Here is a 25,976-nt window from a genome sequence, read left to right as displayed (position 1 = left end):
AAGAGAAAGAGAGAAAGAAGAAATAGACAGATCAACAGAGGATAGGGGAAGGTTAGAGAAAGAAACAGACAGATAAACAAAGACGCATACACCGAAAGAGTGAGAGAAACAAGAAACAAAAATCTTTAAAAAAAAAGTCACAAAAAGGCAAAATAAACAGAAATCAAACGGGGAAAATCGCCACTCGATCTTTGATATTGAAGTGCAATAGAATTCTAATAAGCACTGTGATTTCCCCTCGCTGTCCTTGGCATCGAACGAGGTGCTTTCACGTCTATTATGTAACGCGTAAAAAGAAAGAAAAAAAGAAAAAGAGAGAGAGAAAAAATAAAAATAGACACCATGATTCTGTACAGTCACATCTATCTATATTTTTTTTTTCTGGAGATTTCCCTCGACGCACCTCAGTAAATAGAAATAGGTAAATGGATAAATAAACTAAGGGGAAGGGGAAATGGGGGAAGGGGAAGGGGGGGATATGATAAGGGGGAGAGACCTATACCCCTTCCCCCCCTTACCAAGCCCATTAACCATCCATAACCTCCTTTATTCTTTTTATTTATTTCTTTTTCTTTTTAAGCGAGTACCGGCCTGAGCAAAATGATTCTAGCGTGCACCCGTGGGAAGATGCTACACCGATGATAGTTTATATCTATATAAAAAAGGAGAAAAATAATACAGAAAAATAAGAAAATCGTCCGAGATTGCTTTCGTTCGATGTTTTTTTTTTTTTTATGTTTAGGTTCGGTTTCGTTCGTTCGTCCGGTTTCAGTTTCGTTTCACCGGTTCGGTTCGGTTTCGTTCATTTGATTCGTGTTTTGGTCATTCGATTCAGTTGGACTCGTTCTGCTCGGTTCGATTCGTTCGTTCGAATACCGTTTTGCTCGGTTTTATTCGGTTCGTTTCGGTTTTATTCGGTTCTCTCCGGTTCCTTCCCCGAAGCCTCCTCTACTTCACCACCAGTAACAATATGCAAATGCACCGACGTCTAATTAATGTTGCTAATTACTTGGGATCGATCAGACATGGTCATCTGGGAGCCCTTTGATCGCGGGGGGTTGGGGGAGAGAATGTAGGGGAAGGGGAAGGAGGGGAAGATAGGGGAGGGGGAAGGAGGGGAAGATAGGGGAGGGGAAGGAGGGGGAAGAAGGGGGAGGGGGTCGATGGTGGTGTGTGGTGATGTGAGTGGGGAAGGGGGGGGTATCAATGATGAAATGTAGTGCTAATGATGTGATGTAACTTTTGTGATGAAGCTTGCCATGATTGCCATGGTATTTGAGTGATATGGTGATGCCGTCCATTGTCAATGATTGTTTATGGTGATATAGTGAAACCTCGTGAAGATGATAAAAGATAAGGAAGACAGATAGAATATGAAAGAAGAAAAAAAAGGAGAAGAAGGAGAAACGGTGCCCGAAAGAGAGAGAGAAAAAAATGATTAAAAATAATAATGTTGAAAAATGAAAGATATGATCGTTGCATAAACACCAACGAAGATAATAGCAGTGTAGCAGCGGGGGCGAGAGGGAGCTACTGGGGTGTATAAAAGAATAGCCTTTCCACCCCCACCCCCACCCCCTCACCCCCCTCACCCTCCACCATCATCCAATGCTACCACCTCTCTAACCCCTCTCCCCTCCCCCCCTCTCCCCCATCACCAACAACGCCCCCTTCCCCCTTTCAATGGCACCGCATCTCTCCCCTCTTCGTTTCCCTCCCCTTTCAACCCTCACCATCTCTCCACCTCCCTAATTATCACCCTTAATAACCCACCCCCACCCTAACCCCCTCCCTTCCCCAATATCTTCGACCACCTCCCCCTCCTCCTCTTTCCTCTCTATTCCCTCCCCCATCAACCCCTCCCCCCACATCAACCCCCGCCACGTCGTCCCTCCTAACCCTCAAAAGTCCCACGCCCACAAGGAGAAGGATGGGCGGTATCATCACTCAACGCCCTCCAAGAATCTAAAGATTTGTTATGATGTTGATCCATCAATAAATTAACTTTCTTAATCAACCGTTAGTGTCGTTAACTATTCCTACAGATGTTAATAATCATTTCAGTTGTTTGTGATTATTTAAAAGTTGTTATTTCTTCTTTCTTGACAGTCAACATCACTGCAACATTGCTACGGCGCGACTGTCGTGGTAGCAAGATGCTTCCTTTTCAGGCTTAACGCTTTACGGAAAAAATGGAGGTAATTTGAAAGACAAATGGGAAAATGAGGTAACTCAGTTATGGTAAACAGATGGGATTCAATTTTCGCTTTGTCTTCGGTATATAATTCTGGAATTTGTAATAATGTTGGTTTTAGGAAAATTAAGCGCTATGTCACAATGACTTCTTTTTTTCCCCCCCTTTTCTTTTACTTTCTTCTCTCCGAATTTCGGGAAAATTCCATTCGAAATATGCGAGTGGAAACGTCGCAGATTTTAAAACATTTTCGACTAACGCCTGATTGCGTAGAGTTGCGCTAACTTACCCGCTAAATATACATATGATATCTAGAATTAATTCCTAAATTTTATGTGTTTTAAGCTTTATCTGAAGTGGTTCTGAAACTGGGACAATTCAATCACAAACTGGGGAAAAATCTAAAATGAAAATTTTGTTTTTTTTGGTTTGAATATCTACGTATCTATATCTATAAAAGGGTGTGTTTGCTTGTATATAAATATCCATATGTATACATATTTATATTTATAGAAATATGTGAATGAATACACACACATGTATTATATATATATATATATAATATATATATATATATATATATATATATATTATATATATATAATACATACATATATATATATAATATATATATATATATATATAATATATATTATATATATATATTATATATTATACATACATACATATATATATAAATATATATATATATATATATATATATATATATATATATATATATATATATATATATGAACATATATTAATTTTTTTTCTTCACTTTAATATATACTAATTTCCCTTTTATATTTATTCATTACTTTATCAATTTCAAACATACAAACACAAGCATTCCCCTCTCCCCCCCCTCCCGCCATCTCCTCACAAACACATAAACAAACAAACACAACACACATACAAAACACAAGAAGACCGATAAAATAAACAAAAGAGAGAGAAAGAAAGAGAGAGAGAGAGAACGAGAATCAATAACATCTTATAAATGTTCATAGTACCGAAAACCCTTCATGATCTTTTTAGTTATTCTCAAAAATCAAAAATAACCGACGGAGATGACCTTTTAAGGCAATATAACGTTCGTCAAATATGTACTCCCCTCCCCCTCCCCCCTCCCCCCTCCACCGTGATGACTTTGGAAGCTTGCTGGATGTTTAATGATCGATCGTTGATGAATGCGCCTCTACCTTATCGTGAAGGAGTGGGTACAAGGGTAGAGGTGGGTATAGAGATCAGGGAAGTAGAGAGGAGAAGAGAAGGGAACAAAGTGCGTATGAATTGGATATAGAGACGGACACACACACACACACATATATATGTATATGTATATGTATATATTATATATATTATATATATTATATTATATATATATATATATATAGAATAGAGAGAGAGAGAGAGAGAGAGAGAGAGAGAGAGAGATAGAAACACACACACATTTATATATATACATACATATATACATATATATATATATATATATATATATATATATATATATATATACTTATATTCCATATACTTAAATATATTTACAGGCACACAAATAAATAGTATATACGGCATATATACAAATAAGAAGCGGAAAGTAGATTAATAATAATAACAACAATAACAATGATTATAATAACAAAAAGAAGATAAAGGAATTCATTAAGATATTAGACGGGTAATATCACTGCTTGGTTTTGTCGGCTCTGCGTGTAGCACAGTTCACAAGGAATTTCATCTAAAGTAGATATTATTCGGGAACTGCATAAAAAATAGCCTTAAAGAAGAAGTCAGCTTGTTTACAGACATTTATTACCAAATTAACATAAAATTTACATCGCCAATGAAGCTTAGAAAACATGAAGACATAACAGGAGCCGCATTTGGTTGATCTATTTTTAATCTTGATTAAGAAAGGGAGATAGAAAGAGAGAGAGAAAGAAGAGATAACATCGAAGAAGAAGAAAAAAAATAATAACACCGTGCGAACTCAGAATAGATCTCACATTTCCATTCTATTTCCAGGGAAATCATAACAAGAAAAGGGTAAAAAGAAAAAAAATACGGAAAAAAGCAGAAAAAATCTTTATAAAATCATAAGTGAGAGATAAAGAATACATGCAAAGGGGGGTGGGGAGGGAGGTGGGAGAGGGAAGGAAGGAAGGAGTAATTAGCCATCACGAGCGCATTCGGACGAGTTCCTTTTCATCCGTTGCCTCAGCCGAACGGGCGGCGGCTCGGGATGTTAATAATTGAAGAAGGGCCCAGAATGTCAGAAAGATTAACAACATACTTTTTTCCTGCTCATTACCCATTGGGCATTCAGCTGTCAGGTGATTATTAGCAATTTTCTTCAGGTTGTTCACATGGTTTGCGCGCGCGCGGGAAGGGGGGGGGGGGAATGAGAAAGATTATACGCAGGTGAGCCGGCATTATTACTTTATCGTTCTGGCGGATGAAATATTTAAAAAGATTGCAGGGAAAGGTGGCAATGATTCGGGAGGAGGGGTGGGGGAGGGAGGGAGGGAGGGAGGGGAGGGGAGGGGAGGGGAGAGGGGAGAGGAGGAAAAGGGGAAGGAAGGGAAGGAAGGGAGGAGAGAGAGAGAAAGAGAGGGAGAAAGAGAGAGGGGGATAGAGCGAATGAGAGAGAGAGAAAGAGAAAGAGAGAAGGAGAAAGAAAGAGCGAGAGAGAAAGAGAAAGAGAGAGAAAGAGAGAGAAAGAGGCAGAGCAAGGCAGCCAGGGCTCGGTAGGGTCTCAACACTCACCAACTTTGGCGGGTCTCAGAATCACAGCATTGGAAGGGATCAAACTTTGGACTTTGGCCTGAAATATGACGAGACTTTTTCCAACTTTTGCCATTTGCCGGGTGATAAACCGAGTCCCGTGCCGACTCTGTCAACGGTCCCTACTATATTTCTTGGCCCATTTTTACCCTCAGATATTTTAATGCATATTTAACATTACATCGAGTTGCGGTCGGGAAAAGAAGGGGAGGGGGTGACACAAGAAAACACAGACACAGACACAGACATACACACACAAACACACACACACACACGTACAGTAGACGCTTGTCCTTCCCCCCTCCCCGACCCTCCTCAACCGTTTCATCAACACAAAATCCATAATTTTCAAAATCTCGCCTCAGTCAGAGAAGGAAATAATAATAATGAAAAAAAGACGGGGCGTCCTGTTACGCCAGCACATTCCCAAACTTGTCCCCAGCGAGAGAGAGTGGGAGGAAGGGAGAGAAAAAGGGAGAGAGGGAGAGAAAGAGAGACAGAGGATGAGATAAACAAAAAAATAACGCCATATATAATGAGAGAGACAGAGATAGATAGATAGATAGATATATATAGAGAAAGAGATAGATAGAGAAAGAGAGAGAGAGAAAGAGAGAGAGAGAGAGAGAGAGAGAGAGAGAGAGAGAAAAGAAAGACGCCTAGGGAGAATAATCAGCTATTCGACACCGTAACATAGGTCGCCGTTTACTTTTGTGCGTTCGGGGGTTATGCGCGTGACCTGTCGAGCAGCTTCGCAACTTTTCTGATAAACGAACTGTGAAGGGAACAGTACCCTACTTCCTAAAAGTTGTATGTCAGCGTTCCCCTTCTGTCTCGCCTGTAAGGAATTATACATGTGCATACAAATACACACGTACACACACATATATACCTCTGTGTGTGTGTGTGTATGTGTGTGTGTGTGTGTGTGTGTGTGTGTGTGTGTGTGTGTGTGTGTGTGTGTGTGTGTGTGTGTGTGTGTGTGTGTGTGTGTGTGTGTGTGTGTGTGTGTGTGTGTGTGTGTGTACCCGCGCGCGCGCATATGTATATATATAACACACACCTTTCTACCAGAAAAAACACACACACATGAAAAGGTCACACTTGTTACCGTAATGAATCATCATCGGCACCATCCAAAAACCATGAATGTACTAATGGTGAGCCTCGAAAGGTGTCGATGAATAGACTACCGAAAGCCTGGACGGAATTAGGTAACAACAACACAAACAAATACAGACCTAATCACTCATAAAATTCCGATAAAATACCTTAGTAAAGAGGAGCGTAACCTTTCAGGATTTCACCAATACATTTAAATGTCATCTGGCATAGATTCATCCTCTCCCCCTCTTCCTCCATTACCCTCCCCTCCTCTTCCACCCCCGTCCCCCTCCTCTTCCTCTGTCTGTCTGTACTGAACCGTCTGTCTGTATGTCTGTCTGTCTGTGTCTTTCTCCCTCGCTCCCTCCCTTCCTGACAAGCCCGTCCCTCCTCTTTGAGAGAGAGAGGGAGAGATCAAATGTTTTAAATCCCAAACACAGTTTCAAGTACTGCAAAAGGCCTATCGCCCCCTACCCCCCCCCCACCACCATCACCCTTCCCTCCTCCCCCCTCCTTTCCTCTTCCTCTTCCTCTTCCTCCTCCGCCCCCACTCCCCCCCCCAACCCCACCCAGCGGATCAAAGAGAGAAGGCAGAAAATTTCGAGGCATTTTGATAAGTTTGTCACGCTTGGATGAAGCTGGAGGAAAGCTCTGAGGGAAAAGGTCTTTAAAAGTTCACTACCTGACACTTCTCCGGCCGTAAAAAAAGTATTAACTCTCCTTCTTTCGAAACATTTTGGGAAATGTAGATCTTCATTTTTTTTTTTTACTGAGAGAGAGAGAAAGAGAGAGAGAGAGAGAGAGAGAGAGAGAGAGAGAGAGAGAGAGAGAGAGAGAGAGAGAGAGAGAGAGAGAGAGAGAGAGAGAGAGAGAGAGAGAGAGAGAGAGAAAGTGAGAGTGTGTATATAACAGAAAGAAAATGTATCTGTTGGGGAAGAGAAAGGGGATGAAAGAGAGAAAGATATAGATAGATAGATAGATAAATAGATAAAGAGAGAGAGAGCGAGCGAGAGCGAGAGAGACATCGAGAGCGAAAGTTTTGGAAGTGGTGTTGTTATTACCTTGTTTGGTTCAAGGGCTATCAATCGCAAAAGCCATTGCAACGAGGCGGTGGTTGTCTACAGTGGAAAAAGAGGGACACTTTAGAGAGAAAAAAAAGGAAGAAAGAGAAAAAAGAGACAGAAAGAAGGCGATAGAATAAAGAAAGGTAAGGAAGAGGAAGAAGAAGAAGAAGGAGGAGGAGGAGGAGAAAGAAGGGGATGAAAAGGAGATAATGATAAAGAAGGAGGAGGAGGAAGGGGAGGAGAAGAATACGAAGATAATGAAGAAGAAGCTGGAGGAGGAGGAGGAGGAAGAAGAAGAAGAGGAGGAGCAGAAGAAGAACAGAAAAGGAGACGAAGGAAAAAAAAAAAGAAGACGCTCTGAACCTCAAAAGTCTGTGACCGCAGTTTGGCAACATTACTTAAGATGAATGTCAAATCTTTCTCACAAACTTTTCAAGGCGAGGATATCGACGGAGAGAAAAGTGCACGGGGGAGTATTAGTAGAGGAATTTGGGACATTTAACGGGTCTTATGCTCCCCCCTTCCCCCCCTAACCTCCCCCTTCATCCCCCTCTTTCTACTAAGCACTCCTTGGGTGAAAGAGAAGGAAAGGTACTGCCCTCCTCCTCTCCCTCCCTCTACCTCTTCCTCTTAACCCTCTATCTCTTTTTTTTCCACCTTGTTATTATTGTTTCCTTCTTTCATTCATATCTCTCCTTTTCTACCCATTCCTATCCCTTTACTTCTCTCACCCCACTTTCTTATTCTTAATTTCCCCTCTTCTCCTTTCTCCTCTCACCCAGCCTCCCTCCTCCTTCTTCTCCTTCTTATCCCTTCCCTCTTCTTCTCTTCTCCTTTTCCTCACCCCCAACCTTCTTTTATTCTCTTTCTCCATCTCCATCTTCTCCCCTTCCTCCTATTACCTCTTTCTTCTTAGTCCTCCCTCCCTCCCCTAATCCTTCGCTCTCCTTCCTTTCTATCCACCTTCTCCATTTCCATCTCCTTCCTCCTCCTCCTATTCTCCCTTCAATCTCCCTTTGCTCCCTAATCCTTCTTTCTCCATCTCCATGTCCTCCTCCTTCCTCCTATTCCCTCTTCCATCTCCCCTCCCTCACCCATCCCCAATCCTTCTCTCCATCTCCATCCCCCTTCCTCCTCATTCCTATCCCCCCTTCCTCCTATTCCCCCTTCACCCTACCCTTCATCCTCCACCCCCCCCCGCAATTCTTCCTCCTTCCCTCTTCCCTCTTTCCTCTGCGCTCCGTGATTCTCCTTCCGAGGCGAGCCACCACCGACTGCGCCCAGGCCTTGCACCAGCAGCAACAACGAAGAATTGATCCGCCTGTACCATCAAAGCTCAAAGCAACCGCAGCAGAAGGAGCGTTTGTACATCACACTACAGTCCCTCAGAATAGCGGGTCTATGTCATCGGAGACCCTAAGTCGAGAGAGGGACGCGGGGAGAAAATGTGGAAAGGGAAAATTTTGTTTTTGAAAAAAAGGAGGGGAGGGGGAGAGGGGGAGGGGGAGGGGATGGGTAGATAGAGGGGAGAGGGGAGAAGGGAGAAGGGAGAGGGGAGAGGGGGAGAGGGGAGAGGGGAAAGAGGATAGGGAGTGGGGAAAGGAGAGAGGTGAGGGGTGACCAAGGGAACGAGAACGAGAGAGAGAGAGATAGAGATAGAGAGATAGAGAAAGAAAGATAGGAGAGAGAAAGAGATAGATGGAGGGAGAGAGAAAGATAAGATAGATATATAGCTAGATAGAGGGAGAGAAAGAGAGAGACAGAGAGAGAGAGAGGGATAAAGATAGAGATAAATAGAAATAGATAAATAGATAGATAGATAGATAGTAGAGAGAGAGAGAGAGAGAGAAATGAGAGCGAAAGAGAGTGAAAGAAAGACAAAGAGAGAGAGAGGTGGCAGCCCCCCTCCCACAATTCACCGCGGAGTTAATGTGCGCCATTCGCTGTGTCTTCTAATTTAATTTTATCTGTCAAAATATGGCATTGGGGTGTGTTGGGGATGGGGGGAGGTTGGGGTTCGGATGGGGGGAGGATGGGGGAAGGAGAGCAGAGGGGGCTTGGGTGGAGGGGGGGTAAATTACCCAAAGAGGGAGAGCTTCCATGGAGGAACCGGAGGAAGGAGATGAGGAAGGAGGAGGAGCAGGAGGAGGAGCAGGAGCAGAAGGAGGAGAAGGAGAAGGAGGAGGAGGAGGAGGAGGAGGAGGAGGAGGAGGAGGAGGAAGAAGAGGAGGAGGGGGACTAAGGAGGAGGGGGATAAAAAAAAGAACGTCCAAATTTTGCCATAAAGACGGAGTGGCTTTTCATTGTTTCCATAAAAAAGTCGTAAAGAAGGTTATGCCGCCGTTCTGGAAAGCAGATGAAAAGTCAGTCTGGAAGCCGAAAATATTCGAGTCGGATATCCATTTTCTTTTCTTATCTCCCTTTTTCTCCTTTCGCCGCTCTTCTGGCCGTAAGTCAAACTGTGATGTCCGTGGCATATCGCCGCGACACGTCCGTAACATGTTTCGCTACACGTTCGGACCGACCGACCGTGTCTCCCTATCCCTACGTTCGGAATATCCTTCCCGCGTTGCCAATCGCAGGAAATAAATGAAGAAAAATTAGACAAACAGATCTATAAATGGGTGAAATAAACGATCTCGGGATTCTTTGGAAACGATAAAGAAAAGGGGTCTCAAAAAATGACAGAAAAATGAGGAAGATTTTTTGACCATACAAAGGGGGTCACGAGGCTGAAGATTAAATTCGGCAATAAAGTGACGTAAGCGCGCAGCCTCACGACCGTAATCAGGCACCCAGTCAGGAATGTTTCTTTTGTAACGGGAACAGATTTTGCGCATTAATCTGGCTTCATGTTTATTGCCAGAATTTAAGAGACTCATTTTGAAGTAAGTACCGGCCATCTTTTCTCCACTGATGCAGCCCATCTGTCACTTTACATTTTCATATTTTCGCATTTTCGAAATGAAATAAAAACAAGGATAAAAGAATTTTCTCCTCAACCCCAACCCCAGAACCCCCCTCCCCTCCCCCCTCCCCTCCCCCCCTCACAAAAAAAAAGAAAGAAAAAAAATGAAATGCCGCGGATGAGTTTAGCTTGGGGGAAAAATCTGCGGTAAATAAAGTTGCATTAGAGACCAGTTGAAGGAGACTACGCGTGAAGCAAAGCTAAATCACGATTGATATTGCAAATCATCTGCACTGATTACTAATGATGTCTATCGATTATTTCATTTTATTGATATAAGGGAATATATATTTCCTTATGGTGTGTACAAAAATATAAACACGCGGCCACGGATAAATACAACACATAATCTCAACGAACAGACACTCACACACACAATCCATATCAAAACAAATACAATGTGAACAACTACAGAACAAAAACGATTTAATAAAAAAGTAAAAAAGAAAATAAAAAACAAAAAACAAGAGATTAACTTAAAAACATAACTCCTAAACAAAACAACAAACAACAAACACTCCAGCTGACAAACACACATACAAAACAACAAGATAAACAAAAGCTAAACAACAACAACAAAACAAGTGAATAAAACAGTAAAAAAATATATATACATATAGTGAGAACCTTAACCCATAAACAAACAACACGCAACAAAAACACCAGCTGTTACAACAACACCAAACAAACAAATCAAGCGAAGCAGTAGAGGCCACAAGGCCCACACAACACACACCAACCTAGTCCTAACTACCACTACCCCTCCCCCCGCCCCCCTCCTCCTCCCTAGCCCCTCCCCGCCCCCCCCGCCCCTCCTCCTCCCTATCCCCTCACCCCTCCCCATTTAACACTCTCCCTTTCCTCCTCTCTCTCTCTCTCTCCCCCTCCACTCTTACTACTCTCTCCCCTTCTCTCCCCCCTCCTCCTCTCCCCCCCCTCCTCTCCCCTTCCCTCCACCCATCCGCAAATCTTTCAGCCTTTATGCTCCAGTTTTTGCACGGATTGGTTTGCAACATTTTCCCCCTTTGCAATATCCCCTCCGTGGCGATTCTCTCTCTCTCTCTCTCGCTCTCTCTCTCTCTCTCTCTATCCCCTTCTTTTTCCTTCCCCCTACCCCCCTACCCCCCGCTGTCTCTTTCTCTTAGTATCTCTACCCTCCCCTCCCCTCCCCTCCTCCTTCTCCCTTTAGCGGTCGTGGGAAGGAAAAGGGAGGAGGACGAGGAAGAGAAGGAGGGGAAGGAGGAGGAAGAGAAAGAGGAGGAGGAGGAAGAGTAAGAAGAGGGGGAGGAGGAGGAAGAGAAAGAGGAGGAGAAGGAGGAGGAGAAAGAGGAGGAGACAAAGAAAGAGGAGGAGGAAGAGAGAGAGGAGGGGGAGGAGGAGGAAGATAAAAAGGAGGAGGAAGAGTAAGAGGAGGGGGAGGAGGAGGAGGAGAAAGAGGAGGGGGAGGGGGAGGAGGAGGAAGAGAAAGAGGAGGAAGAGGAGGAAGAGGAGAGATAAGAGGAGGAGAAGGAGGAGGAAGAGGAAGATGAGGAAGAGAAAGAGAAAGAAACATGAGAAAGAGAAAGAAGAGGAGGAGGAAGAGGAAAGAAGAGAAGAGGGGAGAAAGAGGAGGAGGACAAGGGGAAAAGAGGGGTGGGTAAAGGAGGGAAGTAAAAAAGAAAGAATGAGAAGAGAGAGAGAGAGAATAGAGAGTGAAAGAGAGAAGGAGAAGAGAAGAAAGAGAGAAAGAGAGAGAGAAAGAGAGAGAGAGAGAGAGAGAGAGAGAGAGAGAGAGAGAGAGAGAGAGAGAGAGAGAGAGAGAGAGAGAGAGAGAGAGAGAGAGAGAGAGAGAGAAAGAGAGAGAGAGAGAGAATGAGAAATGGGAAGGAAGGAGGGAGGGAGGGAGGGAGGGAGGGAGGGAGAACGAGGAGGGAGGGCACAAAGGAGGAAATGCGAGGAGGGGGGAGAGGATGAATGCTTGTTTCGGATAATTACTTCAGATCCCGGGTTGGGTGGGGAGGAGGAGAGGTGGGGGGGGGAGATGGGGGAAGGAGGGGGAAGGAGGATGGAGAGGGGGGGGGTGAAGGCGGTCTTAAGCGGATGAAGTAATCGATATGGTAATGGTGATGATGATATTTATAATGATGGTGATGTTTATTGCAATGGTGGTGGTGATGGTGGTGATACCTATATTGGTGATGATAACAGTGATGGAAATGGTGTTGGTGGTGGTGATGGTGATGTTAGTAATGACGGTGATGATGTAGTAAAAAAAAGTAATGATAATGGCAATGATGATGGTAATATTAATAACGATAATAATAATGTCAATAATGGTAATACTGATAATAAAATAAAAGTATTGATAATAATAATGATAACAGGAATTACACTGATGATGATGATAATAATAATAAAGATAATAAGAATATCAACATAATGATGAATAACAATATAAATAACAAGTAATAATAATAAAATAAAAAAAAACAAATTACGAAAACACTTGCCTTTATATCAACATGATATTAGTGATAAATATGGTAAGATAAACTAACTAGAATATCGGCAAAATTTATAACAGCAATATCAATAACGAAAGACATATATAAAAATAAACAATAAATAGAGAGATAAAGACAGAAAAAAATGGCGCGAAACTCAACCGAAGAGAGCCTTCGTATAAACATAAAAGATATTTACACGTATAGGAATAAAACAAGAGCTATATAAGGTATCATAAAGATCAAAATCTGCTTCAATGTTGCACACCTTTTTTTTCAATCTTCATTTTTTTTATGTTGCACACCTTTTTTTTTGTTGCAACGGTCGTTTCGGTCGGAGGCTTCCCCCTGTCTCAGCGGCGGGTGGTGATGTATGGTGAGGTATGGTGAGGGGGGTAGGGTGTCGGGGGGAGGGGGGAGGGGTTGGGGGAGCTGATGGTGATGGGGGGGGGGGGTAGTGGTTGATATACAGTGGCAAGTCGGGTGGTGCGCGGCTGTGCTGGAGTAATGAAGTGGTGGTGATGATCTGCGGTTATGGTGATGACTCTTTTTTTTATCATTGTGGCTGTTATAATTATCAATTTCATAACCATTGTTATTATTTTTGTTATTGTTAGTCATCGTCATCATCATCATCATTATCATCACCATGAGTCAGTGATGATCGCATTGTGAAAACGAATGGGGGAGTCGATAACCACAACCACACAAAAAGCTACAACAACAGCCACTCCACCACCACAACAACCACCACAACAACCACCACAACAACCACCACAACAACCGATGAAATTCCTGAGCCCATTTCCCTCGTCATCACCGCGAGGAGTGAGTCAGGCGTACCAATAACAAGAGGAGGATGCGAAGAAAAAACGAAAATCTTCCCGCGAACTACACGGCCGTGATTACCCGTTGCAACAAGGCCCGTTATCCGCACGTTTACCCGCAACAGAAGCGGTATCCACATGTATCGACACGGATCGGAACGAGGGGGAAAAAAAGTGATCCTCTGACGAAATACGGGAACATGCCTACCTGTCCGAACAAGGCCGCTCTCCGCACGTATCCGCGAACCGACCCGCTATCCACGCGGACGTACAGTCGTACACCCGCAACCAACCCGGGCCTCAGCTTCGTACCCGCACGTTCCTCCTCACGACCGATTCCTCTACCCGTTGGCTGTCTATCGTAGGCTGTCGATCGCCGTAGCTCTCGATCGCCAATTGTCATCGCCGACCCTTCTTCCCGTTAGCCATGATTACGACAGAGACAAAAGTATGTGTTCTCGACAAGTCAGGACATTGTAAACGCAACGGAGGCTGGGACCGGCCGGCTAATGAACGGGGCCTGGGGAGGGAGGGAAGGGCGGAGGGAGGGAGGGAGGGAGGGAGGGAGGGAGGGAGAAAGGAGGGAGGGGAGTAGGGGAGAAAGGATGGAAGGGTGGCAGGGGTGGCAGGTGCCAGGGAGGAACGGGGTGGGGAGGGTAAACGGGGACTTGTGAAGGGGCCTTAAAAAATGTTGCAGAGTTTGTCTGCTGGCCGATGTGCAGGAAAGTTTTTGTAAGATATCAGAGCTTGCTGGTCGCTCATCCTAACGGTCAGTAGGGACTGATCCAAGATGGAACAGACAGCCAATCTGCTAATTGAGGCTAGGGTAAGGAACGGTGTATATACATAGATACACACATACGTACATACTTACATACATATATATATATATATATATATATATATATATATATATATATATATATATATATACATATATATAATCATATGTTAAACGTTACCGCATATAAGCGTGTGTGCACTACATTTCTAAACAAACAAATAAGTGTATCACACACACACACACACACACACACACACACACACACACACACACACACACACAGAGGCGAAAACAAACCCAGATTTCCACAATGTCATCATCGAATCATCTCATTTCCATTTTTTGATCAATAAAGAAAAAAAAGAGACAGTCCCCCCCTTCCATTCTAATACAGGTCGTCCCATAATGTAATTTTGCAACAAGGCGTTCGCGTCACACCCCCCCATGGGCATTGCAAGGCGGCTGGCCAACATAACACTCCCTTTGCATAATTAGGTGGCTGTGCAATATACCCGATTGTTTTCCATTGTTGCACGCGAAGGCCCCGTGCAATGTGAACGATTGTAAGTGACAGCATGAAGAAGGAGAGGGAACGCGCACACACGCTGGTTACCACACGCTGCTTCAACACCGCGATGTGCTAGGATGGGGGGGGGGGGTGGATGGGGGGAGGATGAGGGGAAATGGGGTGGGGGTTGGTGGGGGATATGGGGGGAGGATGAGGGAGAAGATGGGGGAAATGGGGTGGGGGTTGATGGTGGGAAATGGGGTGGGGTTGATGGTGGGAAATGGGGAAGGGGGTGGATGGGGGAAATGGGGTGGGGGTGGATGGGGGAAATGGGGAAGGGGGTGGATGGGGGAAATGGGGAGGGGGAAGAGGGGGGAAATGGGGAGGGGGAAGATGGGGGAAATGGGCTGGGGGTGGATGGGGGAAATGGGGAAGAGGGTGGATGGAGGAAATGAGGTGGAGTGGATGGAGGAAATGGGGTGGGGAGTGGATGAGGGGAAATGGGGAAGGGGATGGATGGAGGAAATGAGGTGGGAAGTGGATGGGGGAAAATGGGGAGGGGGGAGGAGGGGGAAGGAGGGGTTGGGGGAATGAGGTGTGCAAATGGGTATATTGGGAGGGGGAGGGGGTAAAAATGGGTATGTAGGGAGGGAGAGGTATAAGAAAACGCGCATGCTGAGAGAGGGTGGAAGGGGAGATGGGTAGTGGGGGGAAAGGGGAGGATGGGGGAAATGGGTGTGTCTGGGGGGATGATGAGGAAGGGCGGGGGGAGGGGGATAGGAGGAATAGGAAGGGAGGGGGCAGAAGGGGCAGAAAGGCTTAACGAAGAAAGAGAGAGAGAGAGAGAGAGAGAGAGAGAGAGAGAGAGAGAGAGAGAGAGAGAGAGAGAGAGAGAGAGAGAGAGAGAGAGAGAGAGAGAGAGAGAGAAGACCCAGCGAAGAGTTTAAAAGAGTAGAAAACGATATAAAAAGGAGAGATGTAAAAAGGAGAGAAAAAGGAGAACGCAGGCGGGTGAGGGAGGGAGGGAGGGAGGGAGGGAGGGAGGGAGGGAGGGAGGGACGGAGGGAGGGAAGGAAGGAGATACCCAAAGGTGAAAGCGGAGGGAGGTGAAGGGGGAGGAGATAGGGGAATGAGAAAGAGAGAGAGAGAGAGAGAGAGAGAGAGAGAGAGAGAGAGAGAGAGAGAGAGAGAGAGAGAGAGAGAGAGAGAGAGAGAGAGAGAGAGAGAGAGAGAGAGAGAGAGAGAGAGAGAGAGAGCACCGGAGAGAAGCAGAGGGGAAAGAGGGAGGGAGGGGAGAGACGAAGCAAAGGGACAGAAGCGGCACTGGAGGCGAGGGGAGGAGACCGAGGGGAGCACCCAGAAAGAGAGAAGAGATAGATAGATAGAGAGCGAGAGGGAAGGAGGGAGGGAGAGAGAGAAAGAGAAGGAGAGAGAGAGAGACAAATAAAGTGAAATAGGTGAGGGGTGCGTGAAACAGATGGATAACAGGTGCTTGACGGCCGAGGCACGAAGATGAGAGAGCCGAGGGAGAGTGAAAATGGACTTGGTAAGTCTTGCGAGAGGAGAGAATCGGGATGGCATGTGTGTGTGTGTGTGTGTGTGTGTGTGTGTGTGTGTGTGTGTGTGTGTGTGTGTGTGTGTGTGTGTGTGTGTGTGTGTGTGTGTGTGTGTGTGTGTGTGTGTGTGTGTGTGTGTCTGTGTGTGTGTGTGTGTGTGTGTGTGTTGAATGTATGTATTATATGTAGTTTACGTACGAGTTTGTTTGTACGTAAGTGAGTGTAAGTGTAAGTGTGAGTAAGCGAGAGCATATAGTTACTAAATATACATGAACGTGAATGAGCGAATGTGTATACTATATATTTGCACATGCACATGAGTGAGCGCTTGCATGTTCGTGTTAATGGGCGTGAGTGTGCATGTGGGCGTCGCAAAACATAAAAAAGGACGCTGCCGGCGAATGCAACGGAAGCACCGTGGGCATAGATGCAAACACGGATTACCTCTGAAGACAAAAAGAAAAAGAAAAAAGAAAAAAGAAAAAAAGAAGAGAAAAAAAAGGACTCATAGTCACGGGCGTGGGCGTACATGGGCTGCTGATGGGTTGAAATTGAAAGTTGAAATTGAAGCCGTCTATCAAGGCGAAAGCAAGTTTAATCGGATTAGTGAGGCAACTCGGAGGAAGCGTATCAATAAGAATCATCTTGAGTATAAGGAAGTGAGTCAACGGAAGGAAGCAACGTGGCAGAGGATGAATGGAAGGTGAGTCAAGGGGTGAGTGAGAAGGTATGAACGATGAGGCAGTGAGAAGAGTAAGGAAGAATAGTATGTGGCGGGGTGGGGTGGAGGGGGGTGGGGGGTGGAGGTGGGAGAGATGGGGAGAAGGGAGAGGAAACAGAGGAGAGAGAGAGTAGAAGAGGGGATGGAGAAGGAGAGAGGAGAGAGAGGAGAGGGGAGAGGTAAGAGGAGAGAGAGTCAGAGAGAGGGGAAAGGGGAGAGACGGAGAAGAGAAAGAGAAGGATAGGGTAAAAAAAAACGTGTGACGGAGAAAACAAGAAAGGAGACAGGATGCAGGATAGGAGTATAGGAGAGAGTGGGAGAGAAGGGGAAAGAGAATAGGAAGGGGAAGGAAGAGGGGGGAGAGGGAAAAGAAGGGAAGGGGAGTAGGAAACGAGAAAGCAGAGAGGATACAGGATAAAATAGGAGAATAGGAGGATAAAGTAGGAGAGAAGGGGAAAGAGAATAGGAAGAGGGGGGAAGGGGGGAAGGGGAAGGGGGGAAAGGGTGGGGTTGGGGGTGGGAGGGGAGTAGGATGAGTCGGATGAGCTTTCTGAAGGGGATAACTTACAGAGCTAGCCAATAATCCTGAAGATCAATCCTGATGAATGGCCATGCAATCCCCTAGTAATCCTGACGGTGGTTCTTGGGAAGAGAAAAGGGGAAGAAAGAGAGAGAGAGAAAGAGAGGGAGAGAGAGAGAGAGAGAGAGAGAGAGAGAGAGAGAGAGAGAGAGAGAGAGAGAGAGAGAGAGAGAGAGAGAGAGAGAGAGAGAGAGAGAGAGGGGAGGGGGGGAGAATCTAATACAATCTAATACATTTGCAAATGAAGGTAAGCAGATCAGAAACACATAACACGCACACGCACACACACACACACACACGCACACACACACACAAACACACACACACACACACACACCTACACACAACACACACTTTAAAAAAAAGATTAATAGCTCTTACGGGTCAACCTTTAGCAACAATAATTTCACTTCATGTAAGATTTCCGTTTTTTCCCCGTGAATAAGACTTGAATCAGAACAGGTCTTGAATAATAACAAGATTCAAACAAGAAACGTGAGCTTAGGGTCAGTTAGATGTTGACACAACCTCTGACCTCGTGTGGAGGGAACTGTTGGATATTTGACCTTATGCGGATCGTGAACTTGCAATTATAGCGTTGCAGATGCCTGGCATACCTTATGAAGCCGTTTCGTGATGCATGTGTTATGGATTATGATGGTTATGGTGATGGTGATAGTGATGGTGATGATAATAATGATTTCCAGTATTGCAAAAAGACAATCACAGGCTATTGGTGTTTCTCTCTCTTTCATTATACGGGAAGAGAGGCAAGAGAGGGAGAAAAGGGAGAGAGAGAAAAAAAAGGAGAGAGAGAAAAAACAACAGCACGACTTCTGAATTTAAGAGCGCATGCAGAGACGACCGGCGCATGCGCAATCGGTATCCTTCGAGGGTGCGCAGGCAACGTGGAGCGCAAATGTCTCTCACACCTGTACGGCTTGCAATTTATTCACTTCTTCGTTATCTTTTATATCACCGCTTTCTAATCAACGAAGACTCAAAAAAGGAAGCTGCATCTTATTCCAGGAAATTGAAAAAAAAGAAGAGAGAGAGAGAAAGAGAGAGAGAGAGAGAGAGAGAGAGAGCGAGAGAGATGGTTTCCCCAGGATGAAAACTGTACAGCAATTAATGAGGAGGTCGTTAACAGGTCTGTAATGGACACGCCAAAAAAAAGAAGAAAAAAAAGAAGAAAAGGCGCCAAAAATGAGAAATAGGCACCTCGCCGCGTTCATTTTCGAGCCCCCGATCAACCCCTTTCCTCCGAGGCACCGCCATTTGTCTCCGTCCGAGTGCCATTTACGCGGCAGCAAGGAAGTGGAGGCGAGGAAGGCCTTCGCCAGTAGGAGGGAGAGGGAGAGCAGGAGGAGGGAGCAGGAGCAGGGAAACAGAGAGGGATGCGTGGGGAGGAGAGAGAATGCGTAGATGGGAATTAAATTCTTCCATAACCTTTTCCTTTCTGGAATGGCGATTTGTCTCCGTCCAGGTTCCATTTGTGCCATGATGACGTAGTAGGGGGAGAGGGAGGGGGAGGATAGGAGGGCGGGTGGGTAGGAAGCGGAGGGGGGAGAAAAAGGGAGTGAAAAAAAGAGGGAGGGAGGGAGGGAGGGAGGAGGAGGGTAGAGCAGAACAGGAGGGAGAAAGAAAAGAGAAGAGGGGAAGAGAAACGAGTTAAAGATAAAGAAGAAGAAAGGGAGACAAGAGTTATAGATAAAGAAGGGAAGGGGGAGAAACACTCGCTGATGGAAAGACAAGGAATACGATGATGATGAAGACGACGGCGAATCAAGAATCAATGGCGTGGGAGATGATTCCGAGCTGCAGATGAAGAGAGGGAAATGAGGAAAGACAAACCGGCGCGGCGAAGGAAGGGAAAGGAAAGGACACTTTTGCAGCAGGAGAGAAAATAGTGGCGAAGGTAGAGGCAAACCCACACAAGACACATACACACACACGCACACACACACACACACACGCATCCAGAGAGAGAGAGAGAGAGAGAGAGAGAGAGAGAGAGAGAGAGAGAGAGAGAGAGAGAGAGAGAGAGAGAGAGAGAGAGAGAGAGAGAGAGAGAGAGAGAGAGAGAACGAGAGAAAGAGAGAGAGAGAGCGAGAGAGGTAATACAGACCCAAAATGATGCAGAGAGAAAAATAAAATAATATGTAGAGAGAAAAAGATAGAAAAAGTAGATAGGCAGAGCTAGAGATAAAGATTGATAGAGAAAAAGCGAGATAGACAAAAAAAATAAAGGGAGAGAGAAAGAGAGAGAGAGAAAGAGAAAGAGAGAGAGAGAAAGAGAGAGAGAGACAGAGAGACCCGAACAATAAGAATAACAAACCATAATCAATACCACGTGATGTTAAAGAAACAGGATAAGAGTGGACTGACTAAAGAAAACGAAGGAGCAGTGTTCCCTATGAGCATGACTCTTGAAGGACTCACGCTTCAGAAAAAGGATCGGGAAGGATATGCGAGGGAGAGAGAGTGTGAGGAGGAGATGGATAGGATTATAGGATATTATAGATGAAGGAATGGGACAAGAGGATTAGACTTGGAGGGTTGGGGGAGAGGGAAGGAGGGAGGGAGGGAGAGGGAGGGAGGGAGGGAGAGGGAGGGAGGGAGGGAGGGTGTGAGAGGGAGGGAGGGAGGGAGGGAGGGAGGGTGTGAGAGGGAGGGAGGGAGGGAGGGAGTGAGGGAGAGATAAGAAAGAAAGAAAGAGAGAAAGAGAAGAAAGAAAGAGAGAGAGAAAAATAATAATTAAAGAGAGAGAGAAATAAAGAGAATTAAGAGATACTTCACTATACAAAATAAACAGACACATACATACAGACAGACAAACAGACAAAACAAACAAACATCCCAGGAGAGTGAAAGAAATGAAAGACACAGAAAGTGAAAGAGAGAAAGAAACTAAATTCAGTCGCGATGGGAAAGAGGGAGAAAGAGGAAAGGGGAAGAGAGGTAAGAGGGGGAAGAGAAGGGAGAGGGGAGAGGAAGGAGAGGAGGATAGGGGAAGAGGAGAAAGAGGGGGAGAAGAGGAAAGAGGGGGGAAGGGGAGGAGGTATAAGAGGGGAGGAGGGGAGGAGGGGAGGAAGGGAAGAGGGGAAGAGGAGGAGAGGAGGAATAGGGAAAGAGGAGAGAAGGGGAGGAGGAAGGAAGGAAGGGAGGAAAGGGAGGGGGGGAGGTAGAGACAAGGAATTGATGAAGATGGAAGGACGGGGAAATAGGTGAAAAATGGAATAAAAGATGGTCGCGACTATATACCGAAAATTGTTGCAGACTCTGGGCGATAAAGAAGACGAGGATGTCTTTTTTTGTTTTCTTCTTGTTGTTTTTGTTTGTTATTTCCTTTTATTTTGTCTTTGCCTTTTTTGTTATTGTTTTTTGTTTTGTTTTCGTTTCTTTTTTTGTTCTGTCTTTTGCGTGAACAAAGGAGGAAATGCTGTAGGACATGCACTAAAGGCAAATTGAAGCAATATCGAGAGGGTTGAAGACGAGAAGATAAAAGCAAGAACGTACATGAAAAAAGGAACGAAAAGGAAATAAAGAAAGGAGAGAGAGAGAGAGAGAGGGAGGGAGGGAGGGAGAGACAGAGAGAGACAGAGAAATAGAGAGAGAGAGAGAGAGAGAGAGAGAGAGAGAGAGAGAGAGAGAGAGAGAGAGAGAGAGAGAGAGAGAGTGAGTGAGGTAGAAAGAGAGAGAGAGAAATAGAGAGAAAGGTAGAAAGAGAGAGAAAGAGAGTGAGAGAGAGAATGAAAGATAAAGAACAAGACAGCAGGTACGTAGATGGACGTAGGTGTAAGATAAAAAAATAAAAACATTCTAACGATGCAAACGAAGAATGGTTAAAAAAGGGGGGAGAAAGAGGAGCATGCGAAAAAAGGGAAATGGGGGAATGGAGGATGCAGGAGAGAGGAGAGAGGGAAAGGGAGGGGAGAGCAAAGGGAAAAGAAAGGGAGAGGGAAAGGGATGGACGAATGAAAAAAAGGAAATGGGAGAAGTGAGGGGAATGCAAGGGAGGAAACAAGGTAAAGGGAAAGGGAGGAGGCAAGGTAAGGAGAAAGAGAGGAGGCAAGGCAAGGGAGAAAAGGCAGAAGCAAAACAAAAAGGAAAATCAGGAATAAAAAAAAGGGGGAAAACAAGCCAGGGCTGGGGAAAAGCACAGGAAAAAACAGAAGGGTAAGGGCGAGGGAGGACGAGGCAAAAGGGGGGGAGGGGGGAGGGGGGAAGGGAGGGGGGAAAAAGGAGTGAATTCGAGGGCAGGTGGAAGCCAAACAATCAAACACTTGGGTAAGGGAGCATCCAAGGAGCAAGAGAATGGAAGGCTGACATGGACTAAGTACATTACACAGGGAGACATAGACTGGACATCCGACACTTGGATGCTGCTGCTAAATGACCAATCAAGGGTGAGAAAAAATGGCGAGGGAGCAATGAGAGAGGGAGAGCGAGAGGCTGAGAGAGATTGATAGATACAGTTGGACTGCTCGAGCGGAAGAGAGAAAGAGTGGGGGTGGAGAGAAAGAGAGGAGAGGAAGAGGGAGAGACGGAGGGAGGGAGGGAGGGAGGGAGGTAGCGAGAGAGGGAGAGTGAGAGGGATAGAGAGATGGAGAGGGATAGAGAGATGGATAGAAAGAGAGAGAGAGAGAGAGAGAGAGAGAGAGAGAGAGAGAGAGAGAGAGAGAGAGAGAGAGAGAGAGAGAGAGAGCGAACATCTGGGATAGGGACCGGGTACAAAAAAAAAAAAAAGAAAAAAAAAAAGCTAGACGATCCATTCTGCTATGTCATGCTAGCAGCGTTCTAATAACCGTCAGACCACCTATATACCTTCCACACCATAGGACTTAAAGGTGGTTACACGGTGATACAAGCGTGTCAAAAGCCTTCTATCATTCCCCGCGCCCGTGTCCCTTGTAGGCGTAGGCAGAGAAAATGCAATATCTTAGGCCATATATTATGTAAACGACCCGCGCTATAAAACGGAGAGAGGCAGCACTCATCGCGGTCCAAGCCATACAAATATGCTGAGTACACCATGAAGGTCAAACAGATTCAAGGTCCTGATGTGTAGCGGGGAACATTTGGGCCTTTGTACAGTTCTGTAGTACTTAATCGCTCGCACACTCGCACATATGATAATAATAATAATAATGAAAATAACAAATCACACACACACACACACACACACACACACACACACACACACACACACACACACACACACACACACACACACACACACATATATATATATATATATATATATATATATATATATATATATATATATATATATATATACACACATATACACACACACATATACATACACACGTATACATAACACACACTGAGTCTAAAACAATGGCATTCCGCTCAAAACACGTTGCACACAACTTGAGCAAGACCAGAATCTCGAAAGGTTGGTAAATATATCAAGGCCAGCTTCGTATTAGCAGACTTCTGCACGCGTAATTTGGACATGAGACAATACTAATTTCGGGACAACTTTGTCCGTCAGTGACATTTCGAGTAAATAAAGGCTCATGTACAAGGAGCACAAAGATACACACATCAGTGAAAGTATAACAGAACGCTGAACAAACATACAACAAACAAGATGCCTTGGAGGCGGATGAATACGTTAAAATAAAGGCATTAATGCGAATAAAATATTTCAAGAAAAAAATGCATGAAAAGATCTCAGGGAGGGGGTAAAGGAAGAATTTAATCTTAATAAGATAAAGAGGGAAGACATAACAATGAAAGATTGAAAGAAGAAAAGAAAATATTGAACAGTATTTTCCGCTACGTTGATGTGGAGAATGTAATGAATAACTAAAATTCGTACTGTGATATTAGGAACCGTACAAATATCAAGGTTGTGTTTCGTAAGATCTGTCAGACGAAAGGTAAACAATGGCTCGAGGCAGTTGTAGCAATTTCTTTCCAAAGCCACATTACAGATTTCCGGAACTCGAAGTCTTGTTGTATTGATTGACATTCTATTTTTTTCATTCTCTCTCTTTCTTTCTTTCTGTTTTTCATTTTTACTCCCTCTCCACCCCCGAAAAAGTTCCTTAGAATGGCTGTACCACAAGAATAATCACGACATTAATTTATAAGTGATAGGCAAACTGTATTTTGTGACGTCACGGAATGACTTGGCGGACATTTACTGGAGAAATAAACGGCCAGCCATCCGCAACGCCGGACAATTGTTGCAAAAAATCTCAAAATATCTCATTCATCCCACTTGATTTCGCTCACGTTAGCGTTGTCCCGTAATGAGATTGAGTGTTGTAATATAATGACACTTTGATGAAACCTTTCTGAGACAGAGGGCCTTTGTGGAGAGGCGTGCAAGAAATGTGTCCAGTCACTCTATGTAAATTAGGGATGTGAGTAAGTGTGTTTCTCTTTCATCACTTGCAGCTTGAGGATACATGCACCTACGCCGGCAGCCCTCTCGTGGCTACGGTCATCTGCTGTTTGAAATTGCGTTCATGATCTTCGGCACGAACGCGGTTATTAATACGAGGAGGGTCGAGGCTCGTTTCTCGACCGATGAGAAAATCCTGAACATCTGGATGAAAAAGTCAACTAAGGCTAAGAAGCTTTTAATGCCGATGGTTCTTATGTTCATTCATTTTTTATTTAGTTATTTTTCTTCTTATGTGAATGTGAAAAGTTGAGTGACAATAAAAAAATATAATGATGAGATCATATAACATCTTCCAGCGGGAATCTAACGACTTGTGAATTTTTCAGAGAGTAAATATCAACCACTCACTCATGTTGCCGCACAACCATTAAGTGCAGCATCTTTGCATCTCATCCCCTAAACCACCAAATGCTACAGATTCAGCAGCATCTCTCCCCTCTCCCTCATCATGCATATTTTTCCGGCTTCGCTGAGGGAAACCTGAGCGATCTCGCAAGTGAAATAGCGCGGCGGAGAAACGAGACGCCGAAACGCGCGCAGGAAGAACGGGTTAATGAATCCGCCGCAAAAAGTGAGCGTCGTAACCCGGCCACGATGGCGGATGGCGACTTTAACGTCGTTCCCGGCTTGACCCGCGACCTCTGGCGGCCGCACGACGATTTATTTTAGGCCCGATGTCGCCGACGCCGCGCCACGCCGACGTAAATGATCCTGTTCAAACAAACCGGTGAAAAACGACGTGTCCGCCGCCGCCGACACGGGAAGAGTCGGCCGCGTCGGGGCTCTGTTGCATCGGCGCCTCGCCTTGAGAGCTCCGAGGGGAGGAAGAGGAGGAAGAGGAGGGGAAGATGGAGAAAGGAGGGGAGGAAAAGGAGGGAGGGATAGGGAGAGAGTAGGGTGGAGAAGGACAGGGGAAAGGGGAGATGGAAGGGGAGAGAGGGAGAAAGGGGGAGGAGGAGACATGAGAGAAGCGTAATCTTGCATCGTTGCAGTACCAAGCCCTTTTGTCGATCCGTAACGAACCGTGACTCGCAGATCGTGAGTAATGTTATCGGTGGAGAGATAACACTATCTCTTCTCCATCTCGGATCACGAGGAGGCGACACGGCTCTCTCTAGAAGGAGAGACATTGTGCAAGAGAGAGAGAGAGAGAGAGAGAGAGAGAGAGAGAGAGAGAGAGAGAGAGAGAGAGAGAGAGAGAGAGAGAGAGAGAGAGAGAGAGAGAGAGAGAATAAGAGATAGAGAGAATGTGATTAAGAGAGATAGAGAGAATGTGATTCAGAGAGATAGAGATAATGTGATAGAGAGAGATAGAGAGAATGTGATAGAGAGATAGAGAGAGAGAAAAACAAAACAAAAAACAAATATAAAATCAAAGAAGAAGAAGAAGAGGAAAAGGAAGAAGAAGAAGAAGCAGAAGAGACACGCCGAGTAGTTCGCGGTCTCTAAATGAGCGATTCGTCTTTTTCTCTTTCTTCTCGCCTTTTTCTCCAACCTCTGGCAAGATTTTGAGCAGGAGAAAAAGCTCAAGCAGCCGTCCTCTCCTATGCAAGATGCAGCTGGGATCAGAGGGATTAGAGTCGGTGGGGTGGGGGAGGGGTGGGGGGTGGGGTGAGGATGGGGGCGTTGAGGGAAGATTACGCAGGAGGAAGAGGGGAAAGGAAGGGGAGGGAGGGAGGGAGGGAGGGAGGGGAGGAAAGAAGGAAATAAGAGGGGAAACAGGAAGGGTTGCAGAAAGGGGGAGAAAAAACAACGTACGTGCATACATACATACATACATAAATACAGACATACGCGCACACTTGCATGTGTGTGTGTGTGTGTGTGTGTGTGTGTGTGTGTGTGTGTGTGTGTGTGTGTGTGTGTGTGTGTGTGTGTGTGTGTGTGTGTGTGTATGTGTATGTGTATGTGTGTGTACGTGCACGCACATGAGATGACGCTTTGAAGAG

The 25,976-nt window shown here is 45.1% G+C and overlaps 1 protein-coding gene across 15 annotated transcripts in view; it reads right to left on the bottom strand.

The window, feature by feature from the left end:
- LOC122247731 (zinc finger protein datilografo) overlaps positions 1-25,976 on the bottom strand; it is a 590,387-nt gene that overhangs the window by 16,497 nt on the left and 547,914 nt on the right. The window lies entirely within an intron of this gene.

Source organism: Penaeus japonicus, unplaced genomic scaffold (genome assembly GCF_977035675.1).
Source record: "Penaeus japonicus unplaced genomic scaffold, GWHDUDI00000001_assembly GWHDUDI00000017, whole genome shotgun sequence".
Classification (NCBI taxonomy): domain Eukaryota; kingdom Metazoa; phylum Arthropoda; class Malacostraca; order Decapoda; family Penaeidae; genus Penaeus; species Penaeus japonicus.
This window is presented reverse-complemented; position numbering and strand designations above follow the sequence as displayed.